This window comes from Phasianus colchicus, chromosome 7 (genome assembly GCF_987193195.1).
Source record: "Phasianus colchicus chromosome 7, bPhaCol1.hap1.1, whole genome shotgun sequence".
Lineage (NCBI taxonomy): Eukaryota > Metazoa > Chordata > Aves > Galliformes > Phasianidae > Phasianus > Phasianus colchicus.
In genome coordinates, this window is record NC_143442.1 from 12,164,288 (window position 1) to 12,176,318 (window position 12,031).

Genomic DNA, 12,031 nt, shown 5'->3' on the forward strand with positions numbered 1-12,031 from the left:
GTTCAGTTCAGTATGGAAGAATCTTAGACAAAGATGTACACAAATTGTTCTTGAAATGCATGTGACTTGGTATAAATTCTTCAGATTCATTTGGAGAACTTAGTATTTGACACCATTAACAATTATAGTTGAGCCAGGATTGAGGGAATGAAGAAATGTCCTTAAGATGGATTGACCTGCTCTGATTTAGAGTTATGGTGTATTCTTGTTCTCAAATAAAGATCTTCAACCCAATGAGCAACTCCAGTTTTCAGGACCAGAATGTATGAAGGGATAAGGACTCCCAAGCTGATTCATTTACTGCTATTTCTATGCTACCCTTACATGAGAATTAAGTGTGTTAGATGGAAAAAAAACCTAAAAGTATTACTTCAGAGAAGTAATTTCTTAGGACTTCCTTACTAGTTCATCGTACCCAGAGTTATGAGGCAGGAAATTACCATTGTTTTCCACTTCTCACGCTGTGTGAAGATCAGATCAAAACAACACTTTTTTCAATCACCCAAGCAGAGCAGTACTTGTCTCTTCTATTCTGGAGAAAAATTACTAGCTCCTTTGTTTCAGAAGGAAGAATGAGTGCAAAGTGAGCAGCCACTTGTCTTTACTTTGTCACTGTCTTTCCTATAATCCACTTGCTTAACAAGATGAGGTACAACCACATGTTGTGGGCTTCTCTATTTACAGACAAAACAGCAGCACCACCAACCTGTGATGCAGGTTTAGCTACTATTTATAAAACACTTTAAGACTTTCTCCTGGAAAACACTCTGAAAGAAGTCCTTCAGTACTGCCACAATACAAATAATATAGGGCAATGCGTACTATGTAGTTAAGCTACACCTGAAGATACATCAACTTCCCACTCCCTGTGCTATTCTGACACTGTAATGGCAGCATTACCTTAGAGTGCATGCAAGTCGCATACATCTACTTGAAAAAAATCAGCAGTATATGCAAGGCTGGATCAATTCTTTCTCAGCTTAAAAACTCCTTATCTCATTGTGGACCCATACATGCATATAAATCAGCTCCTGCCATTTGCACTGGCTGCCCTGATGCTGTCTTGCTCTTCAAGCATGGAAACAAGCAAAAAAAACCCAATAATATCACGAAGGGGAAGGAGAAATATGAGCAGGCACCAGTTCACTTACTTTTGCTGGATTTCAGTGAGATTGAAAATGAGCTGAGAAACCTGCGCTCAACTCAAATACAGCTTCAGTTGGAACAGGAAACATCAGACTAGATTACATGAGGAAGTTGCAGCAATTAGCAAAGCAAAACTTTTTTTGAGGAAGTAAAGGAATATTTGTCAGGGTTATTTTATGTACGGTTTCTCTGGCTCTGATATAGCCAGCTCATCTCCTGCAGATGTCTTCCAAATCTACTTGTCTGTTATGCTAGTTACTGTTCAGTCCAAGCTTAAGAGTACTGAGAATTCCTAGGAAGAACTGGAAAAACATTACATAAATTATAGCATTTCATTTTTATTTCAAAATTTAAGCATTTAAAATGAAATTCAAAAAAATTTTGGAAAGTTATTTCAGGCTGTAATGATGTTTAATGCTGAACAGCTCATTAGGAGCTCTAATTATCCAACAACCAATCATACAGAATTTTGCTCATTTTCAACACTGGTTGAAACACTGGTTCATTTTACAAATTCTCAGTTTTATTATTTATTTAACTTACGTTTGATATGTGACTCAGATAACAAGGACACCCAGATCCTTGAAACACCAGAGATAGAGATTATTAAAGCAGAAACAAGAAGATTATAATGACCTTTAATTGAGTTAGATTACAGAAAAGACACTGATTTCATTCTTCACCATCTATTCTTAAATGCATTTAGATGCTTCATACTATTAAATGGTGTTTACTTGTTATGTGAGGAGACAGTAAACATTTTTTGTGATTCAAAGATTGTCAAAGAGTAAAATAAGTTATTTTGTGTTATGATTCTTAGACATTTCTTCTTCCTTTCAGTTGTTGGATCATCTCTTCAGTAGCATAAAATTAAACTTAAATAAGTGCACAGAGCTAATTTTACTAAAATAATCCCTCAAATTAAGGGTCATGTTGATCCTGACATATTCTATCAGCACATTTGTATACTAAACAAAAGTCTTCTTCCCCCTAGGTATTAACAGATATTTTAATGAACTCCCAATTAATTTTATCAAAAATATCCAAATAAATAAAAGATGAATAGAGAGATGATGTAGAACTCTGCTCTCTAATGTAGAAAATGAGCAGAAATAAAAGGTTGGGTTTTTTTCTTCTTCACTTTTGGTTAATTAACTTTGTCTTCTGGGAATGAAGTTGAGACTTAAATTGAAAAGGCATATGAAAGAACAAAAGTGTATATAAATCAAGATTCTCAAAGGAATAAATGGAAGGGGTAAAGAAAAGCAAGCAATTTTTTGAAGATCCCTATTATCTTATATTTCAATATATTAAATTTATAATTAATGCCAACATCAGTTTAAAGTTGCTAAAAACCCAAATTACAGCGCTTAAAGTACAAGTTTAAGGCATTGGAATGGCCTAGAGATACTATTCCATTGCATTTTGATAGAACAACCATCCTATGTTACCTCTGAGATGGAGGCACGTCACAAGATACAGCAAATACTGCACCATATAAATCCATCAAAGGCAGCTTGTAGCCACAAAGTATCAGACTACGGGAAACTGCTAAAACTTTAAGCTCTCTGCAGTGAGAGCAAAAAAATCTCAGTGCACAATCATTTGCTACTGGGTGTTATGGGCAAAATATTTTCTCATTTAGTTCTATTGGGAGTAAGTACTCCTCTAAGCAATATCAATCAGAAACCACTTGATTTTTTGCGTCAAGGCAGTTTGTCCTCCATCTCAGTGTAAATTCAAAGGTAAAAATCAGAAGCTGTTATTCACATAGAAACAGTTTGATAGAGATGTTCAATATCCTCTCTTGCACGTATCAGATGTTAGTATCAGTAAATCAGGACTCACAGATCAGGCTGGCCTAGAGATACTATTCCATTGCTTTTGTACTTTTAACCTCTCTTCCACACTGAACTCTGTAATTTCAGTTCCCTGTAATTGTAAAAGCATTTAGCCTTCGACCTGGTGGGAGTAACCAACACTGTAAGGTAATAGTGAGAAAACATCTTTCCTTCATATCCACCATCTTTTTGGTGTCATTGTGAGGTGAAGACAGAAAAAAGTAACAACACTGAGAAACAAGAAAATCCAAGCAAGGATGAACTTCCAGTATAGGTCCTGGCTTCCATTATCTTTTATTTAGATGAAGTAAATGACCTCAGACCATGCAGAAACATAACTGAATTTGTATAAATATTCCTCTTTTGAGGACAGCAATCATTCTCATTGTTTTCAACCAATTCAGTTTTTATCTTGCTTTGTTTTTAATCCTATCCATTTTATATCCATTGTTTTTCTTCTGAATAGAACCTCTTCTCCTTAACCTATTTTTTTTCTATAAAAATAGAAAAATCCCTTCCTTCTTCAGGAGTCCTAGTTAATATTGCTGCTGGATTAAGAAGATATCAGATTGAAGTAAAAGCTCCTCCACCATTAAGGACTTATACACAGGATTCAAGAACTTCTCAGACCATATAGTCCCACAAAACCTCAGATCCACAGAAGATAACCAGTGCTCCACCTCCAGAAAAAACACACTCATCTAAGCAACAGATTGAAACTAAAGCTTTATATATAATAAAACAAATAAACAACAAAACTTCCAAATACAGCAATATATACTCCTACCAGCTCTACAACTAAATGCTAAACTTGGTCTGCCAATTTATAACTGATTATTGCCAAACTGGTTTCTTACCTTGTTCCTTGAATACTAAAAAACAAACACAGGTGTTAAAATTTCACCAAATCTCTGAACCAGAGAGTGTCAAGGTGCTTTCCAGCTTTTAGACGAATAGGATATCCTATTCCACGCAATAGCCTCATAGTCAATTTTACAAGATACCTGATTGCTTTAATATTACAATATTTGAATATGGAAATATATCCATGCTTATATCATTCAGTAATATTGCTAAGGCTACCTTACATTTAATGACCAGAATACTTTCTTACAATTATCCATCTATATAGAAGCTGATCAGTTGTAAATGTGAAGCTGCAGCATCCAGTCAATTTTATTACACAGAAATATATGTTATTCTCTCTTCTCAAATGAAAACTCTTCTAAGTTTTCATTTAATCCCTTCTCAAAGCGCAACTTCAGTTTAGTTCATTTTTAACCACGTGATTAGCAATGGTCCATTTTTAATAAGGTAGAATCTTTGAATCTGGGGAACCAGCTAGAATCTGAAATTGCTTGGCCTTGAGGATGTATTATCTGTTACCACTTATTAGAACAAGTGTAACTAGATTTACTGTATCACCTGAAGCTACTCAAGCATGGGAAGTGTAATGTAACCTCAGGAAAAAAAAAAAAATTATTGCACACGCACAGAATAATTATATAACAGAAAATATGTAATACTGTCTGGGAATCTTGGGTAGAAATAGATGAATGCTACTGAGAACCTAAGGGGAGATTAAGGTAGTACAATCTCAGGCAGAAAAGACACTTCTGCCTTATGGAGGTAATTGATATTTCAAAATATTTTTTATTTTCTCTGTTAGGAGAAGTAGTCCTCATAATTTTCAATTTTCTGTGAAAGACTATAGAATTCTCACCATAGGTATCTCCATAGTTAACTGTTGAGTGGACTACCCTGAACTCTGACTTGAGGCAGGACTCTCAGACAAAATACCTGGAAAATATCTTTAGAATTAAAAACGATGAAAGCCCTGGGGTTCTGAAGTTCACAAAACAACTTGTTCCACAGCTCTGGAACATAAAGTGCTGAGATTACTGAGGCAATTTCTTGTCCAGAAATCATTACATAAAAAACTTTGTTATTAACTACCTCCATACTGTCTACAGAATGGAGTGAAATCCATTGCTGAGACCAAGCACAGTGAAGAGATGAATCAGTAAGAAATTATTTAGGTTGCTCCAAAGGTAATGCCTCCTATTTATTTCCATATACCTTACAGATACAAGGAGTACAATGAAACTATTTAATAGAGTAAATTCCCATCTACAAAACACTATTTTGTAACATAGTCACCATCATTGGCCAGTTTGCACAGATGGGCCAGCTATGAATGGCTATCTGGAATATGACTTGGTTTTCACATTGCTTTTGCCACTGCTGAAATGCACCAGCTACTGCCTCACCATGATAGCACCACTTTTTGGTCTCCATAGGTGTTCAGCAAGCATTGATGAATGTCAGTGGGCGCAAGTTTTTCCATATGAAGGATGGATACACCCTCAACTCATATACACTTTCACATCAGAAGCTGCTTTGTCAGGCTGTCCCTCTGCTACCATCCATCACACAGCAACAAAATGCAATGAAATATTGTGGGAAATGTTCAACCTCTACTGCCACAGCACCAACATCCACCTCTGATATAATAGGCCAACATCATAAAATAGGAGGCATTACTTTTGGAGCAGCCTCCATACTAAGTATAGGAACTGTGCTCAAATTTTATGACCAGTTCTACCATACTGGTAGCATTAATCATTCTTTTTAACATATACATGCAGATCAGCATGTATAGAAATGCAAAAATTCCTTAGTTACTTTAGTATTCCTAATTGCCTTGTAATAGAAGCCCCTAATAATAGCTTTAGAAAGGTCAGACAAAAGAACTTTTCAAGATTTTGTTCAGACTTCTAAGAATCATTATCACCAATTCACCTTTTCTTTAAGTTGGACCTTCCTAAAACATGATTATAAGCCAAAAGAAAAAAAAAAAAAAAAGAATCTAGCCAGGAAAGAAATGGCAAACTTGATAATACAACACTTAGGAACTCAACAAATACCCTAGTTATTCTTCAACTATTTGTATAAGCTTTCCTTCCATTATAAAGAAAGAGCCCACCTGGGCAATACTGCAATACTAGTATTGCTATGAGAAATTTATTGCCACTTTACTCCCAAATAAAAACATGACTTAGTTTTGGGTAGTAATATAGATAACATGTAATATTTGGTCGCTGTTCCTACTAGGGTTTACTTAGGTATATTAGCATTAATGTCTCTCTGGTAATTAGTATTAAATTATATTAATTCACACAAAGTTCATTTTATATCATCTACATAAAGAATACCATTGTTCCCTCTTTTTTTTCCTCTGCAGTACTTAATTACATTTAATATTTTCTGGTGAATGATCACTGGAGAGGAGATAAAGTATCCATTACAGCTTTTGGAACCAAGAGTAATTATTCAACAAAACTAATAAGTAAGAGAGACGGAAACACTTTAATGGTCTGCTTGTTAAGGAATGAAATAAATTGATGGTGTGAGAGACATGGCCCAAATTTGATCATCAGAATTACGGGGAAAACACTATTGCTGGTGAACTATCTGATAATTTATGGAGTTGAGTGGATCTTGGTCTAACTCTGTACATGTGGATATCTGAGTACACAGTGAATATTTCATATATGCCTTTTGACAGGACAAAAGGCAGCTTCAAACTAAAAGAGAGTAGCTTTAGGTTAGATTTCTTTACTCAGAGAGTGATGAATTGCTCTGGGTGTCCCATCCCTGGAAGCATTCAAGGCCAAGTTGAATGTGATCCTCAGCAGCCTGATCTGGTGGGTAGCAACCAGTCCACGGCAGAGGGATTTGAAATAAATGACTTTTAAGTCCCTTCCAACCCAAGACATTCTATGATTCTATGAATGTGTAGTTTTGTGCAGAAAGCTGTTTTACGCTATGTGGATATTTATATACTTGATAAACACTGGTCAAGTGACCGCAGCACAGCTCTTGATTTTGCTTTTTTTCTCCTTGTGTCATGCTGCTGGGACATTGGATTTTGATTTTTCTCCTGCAAGCTTCAAGTCACCTAGAGAGTATTTAGAAAACTTTCGTGGAGTAAATGTCTTCTGGGCAAGCATAACTTGGCATTTCTTATATAGTGTTTCATAATCTTGAGATTTCCTAGAAATAAGGGCTATCAAGTTACAGGTGCTTTTCTTAAGGAGGCCATCAAATGCAGTGAAGGTGTAGTCTAGCCTTTTTTGTACAATTCAGTATTTTTCTATATTAAGAAGTAGAAGAGAATGGAGAAGTCATGATTTACTTTTAGCCAAAAATATTCAAATAGAAATATATCTTAAAGCACCACCCTATGTATCTTGTCAGCAACTTGTCTTTTCTTTAAATGATGGCTAAAATATATTGTTTCCCATACCCCTTGATTTGTTAAACCATAATCATGAAATTGAATTACAGGACAGGAACGATAAAAATAGATGAAACTATTATGTGTCATAGAGAGGCAATTATACTGTAGCTAATGATCTTTACTAATAGGATAAGATATACTGCCACATGTGCCTTGAAGATCATCATTCAATAAAATGGAGTCATCTATCAACTGAACCTTTAAGGTAGTGTTTAATTTGAGAAGTGAAAGAAATGAAATTGGGCTTTGGAGGATGCTGTGAATTCCATCCATGTAATGAGATAGAATATTGATCTAATGAACTACCTGAAGTCTAGACCATATCGTTAATCTGGAGTCTTGAGCAATTGGATGTACATACATGCATAACCAAAAGAGTGGTGGAGACAAATTAACATTTCTTACTCAAAGGCATTACAGTGTTCCGTATAAATTTGAATACAATTATGTCCACCATCGTACAGGATTTCTACTGAATTCTGCATGATTCAATTAAAGAACCTGGATGATGACATTCTTTGGTTCTTTGACAGGGAACAAATGATATAAAATTGGTATGGTCACCTTGGTCTACACTAACAAGTACAGCAGTGTAATAGGAAGTATGTGGTGCAATCCAATGTTAAAAGTCCATTTTCTGCTAAACATATTTTGTATGTTTTACCTTCTGGTAGATCACACCTGGTCCCGCAGACTACATTTTTCTTGATAATACATGTATACATGAGTATCCTGATGATCAGATCCTACTTTTTGCAAGACTTTTCTTTGTTTTCGGTTGCACCGCTTCCCTTCTCCCATCTTTTCACATTTCTTTCCTTGTTGCACTTTTCCATCCCCTTCTGCCCTCTCCATCTTTACTCCATTATCACATATTTTGAAACAGAGACTGACAGGGACTGTAGACCTGCAAATTTGAGCTGACTATCACTACCTTATCCACACTTACTTTCTCCTCAATTTAACAACAAATAGCTTTGAGGCAAGTGAAGAAATTTCTCCTTGTACAGTCACACCCCAATAGACCAGGCTTCCAGGCTATACAAAGCTGCCGTTGACTCTGTGAGCAATGAACAAATAGGGATTTGTGGGTAAACAAAAGAACTAAGACTGAAGGATAGCAGAGGAAGAATTTCGTATACTTATTAGCTGTGTTTTTCAGGGATCTTCGGCCAGAAACTTAGGGAAATTTTGAGATAGCTAATAGATAAAACTCCAACCCTGGAAAAGAAAAGAAGTGTGAGATTTGAGAGAGTGTGGAAGGGAGGAATGGGGCTGGCTTTGCTGGTGCTTTGAGGACATAGGTTTTCTTAGGAGAGAAATTGGATGGAGTAGGTTGTTACATTGATGGGAAGATGAAGGAAGACAGATTATACGTAGGGCAGGCCTGGTCTATACAGTCTTCAAAAACCCAGAGTTAGAAGTATAAGATTTTTCCAGGAGACAAGAGAAAAAAAAGGGGTTTTAGACAACAGTCAGGGCCTTTTTTGTGTGTTTTTCTTTACTGGGTAATTTGCTTTTATTAGCTATATCCATCCATCTATCATTTTCCGCTATGCTCAGCTGTGAAACTAATTCTTTGGGCTGCTCTGTCCAATGGCAACAGAGATTACTCTTGGGCCGCTTGCACCAACAGAGCTGTCTGGTTATAGCTGATAGCAAATGGCCGACTGGATTATTTTCATGATGAATATCCTTGTGCACCAAGACAAGGAGGTATTTAATTTTGTATCCAAAAGAGATGTGTCTATGTGTAATTGTGTGGGGGATAATTTTTTTTTTTTTCTAAAGTCGCTCATTAAACTGAATGGCATCTAAAACAATTGCAATTCATTTGCAACAGCCTGAGGGAAGAAAATGCCAATAGACAGAAATGACATTTATAAATACCTACTAGCTGAACAATGTAAAAAATAAACCCCAAATCCCTATGCCTTCCCCATCCTTCTCAGAAGAACTCATTCACTCCCTTCAACCTTTAAAATAAAGACAGTAAAACAGAAAGGGAATTATCACCTTTTTAAATATTAACTGGCTTTTCTTGAGTTTTCCACGTGACCTACATTTAGGATTTGTGTGTAAGTCTGAGCAAGAAGGGTTAATAATGAATACCTCCCATTTACCTCCACTCTTTATTTCATGTGTTTCATGTACACAGAGTATTGACAAAAACATTAAGGAGTTTGGAAAAAGCATGCCTTCATTCTTAGAACAGTATTAAGTATGATATAGACTCTCAGTATATTATAGAGAATTTGCACGAGTCTGAGTCTGTTGTCTAAGATTCAGCAAGCAAAATGACAGGAAAAGATAATCAGAGTTTAGAATCTAAACAAGTTCAGTTTGAGTCAAGCGGCTGCATAACCTCAGAAAGGTAAGAACATAATTCTGATTAAATGCAACGTGAATTGCAGAGAGATTCAAGACGTTACTGAAAGAGTCAAGAAACTGCTGATGCTTCTGGCATTCCTGTTTTCTTTGTGCATTTAGACATGTTTTCTGTAAACTGTCACAAACATAGGATTAACCCAAAGAAAATCTCTCATTATAGATTTCCTCTTAAATTATGCTATCTAGCATAATTATTTTCTCAAAGAAAGTGCACTTCAATTTAAAGTAATAAAAACAACTCATGAGATAATTCTACTAACTGCTCGTTATGCCTTTTTTTTTTTTTTCCCACTACTGTATAATCAATGAATATAAAGATGTTATAATTATGAAATAAACAAGACAGTTTGGCTAAGCAGGTTATAATAACAAAAAAGAGGATAGAATGCTTACACACATCCTGGATTCACTACAAAACTCCAGAGGAAGGATCTCCAGAAGAGATCCTTTCCCACTGGTAGTCAGCTCTTAGATGGGTCTAGGAGAGGTGCAACCAAGCTCCACCCCTTCCAGCAGCACAGGTAAATTGCCTTCACCTGTGCTTCCATGGCTGACTCATTGCTCACCTCAGGTGATCAATCAGAGGTTCAGGTCGTGATTAAGCAGTTTCCATACAACTGCATATGTGAGAGAGACAACATTGGCAAACAGCTATTTGAAATTGTTATAAAATTCAGTCTATCTTGGTATAAGAATCTGTGAAATTTCACTTAAATACACTTTAAATCCTCTTCTCTATCAATTAGATGGCATAATATTCATAAACGATTAATAATATTAAATACAAACAAAAATTGACTGCAAAGCAATGAATGCTTAGTGGCATTGAGAAAAATATGAAGACTAAGCCAAAGGCACGTGATTCAGAGGATAAGCAGTCTGGACACAAAGTTAGCTATGCAGGAGAGAGTATTTATAGTATTTTACTGAATCTGAGTCTTCTACATAAGATAGAAAAAAATGTAGATAAGAATCTACCTCACAGAGGAAAGTAGAAGTGTGAAGTATCAGATCTGCAAATCCCATGAAGTACCATGGAGCCTCATAATATAAAATAATAATTATTATAATTACATATATATATATAATTTCAATGAGCCTGATTTTCAGTGCCAACCATGAACACTACTTAGCTGCTGGTTTTGTATTATGATCCAAATAGCAGTAATTAACCCACTGGGAATGTCCAGAGCAGATAACATTTGCATGTTTTAATGGAAAACCACCAGGAAACTTGGATGCTTGTTTCAACTGTGTTCGACCAATATGGATACACGTTTAATCTATTAGACATTGCACTATATATATATATTCCATGTAAATACAGTGATAATATCAATGTCCTGACTTGGTTTAATGAAATTTTCATAATTTTCTCTGGACACTGAGAGAATCATGTTTTTTTGTGAAGATCTTCTCAAATTCAAGCTTCAGTCTCAGTTGGCCAGATCCGAGTCAGATTCCCTGGAAAGTGAATGTTTAATTTTTCTTAATTTTCTAAGCTTTGAAATTTTCATCAGGAGTGCATTTTTCTCTACACCATGGATCAAAATACTACTGTTCTTGTACTATAATGATTGCTTCAAAAATCTCTTCAAGATCTCTTAAAATTCTATAGCAAGTAAGTTTAGGAGTTTAAGGAACCATTTATGTATAATTAAATTCATGGCAGCCTTTGCAAAAGACCTGGATTTACTTTCTGTCCCAACATTTGCCTGAGCAATCCGCTCCAAAATCAGGCACACTGAATCAGTGTAATATAACCTAGAATTTAAACGGTATGGAAAAGGGAAACAAGTAATTTTTTAATTCATTTTCTTATTAGAAACAAAATCATTTTGCATTTTGAGACAGTCTAGAATGACTCTTCTCCAAGCTGACATTCAATGAGATACAGCACCACACTGGGGTAACCCACAGTTGCAGCATTACCATAAGGAATTTCTTTATGTTCACATACATTTTTAAAGTGAAAACTGGTATAATTTTAAAATATTGCATAATGAGTTTTTTTTTAATGCCAAATTTTTTTTTTTCTGTTTGCCATCTTCCTGTATTTTTCCATCCAAACTAATTGAAAGTATAACATCAAATGTCTCAGAAACAAAGTGAAATAATGTGAATGTGAAATTCATTCTCTTTTTTTCTTCTACATTTCCCTCTTACATCAGGGTAATTACACCAAAGCTTAGTGGTCAGCCTGATGTGCAGTTTCAAAACCTTATGAAAGGTACTGCTGTGACAGGTTGGATGAGACATGACAAGATAAATCCACGTAAAACAATTCTAGATGTGTTAGGCCTCAATTTAGGACAGAAGTTCTTAAGAATTTTTGCCCTGTGGGAAAGAT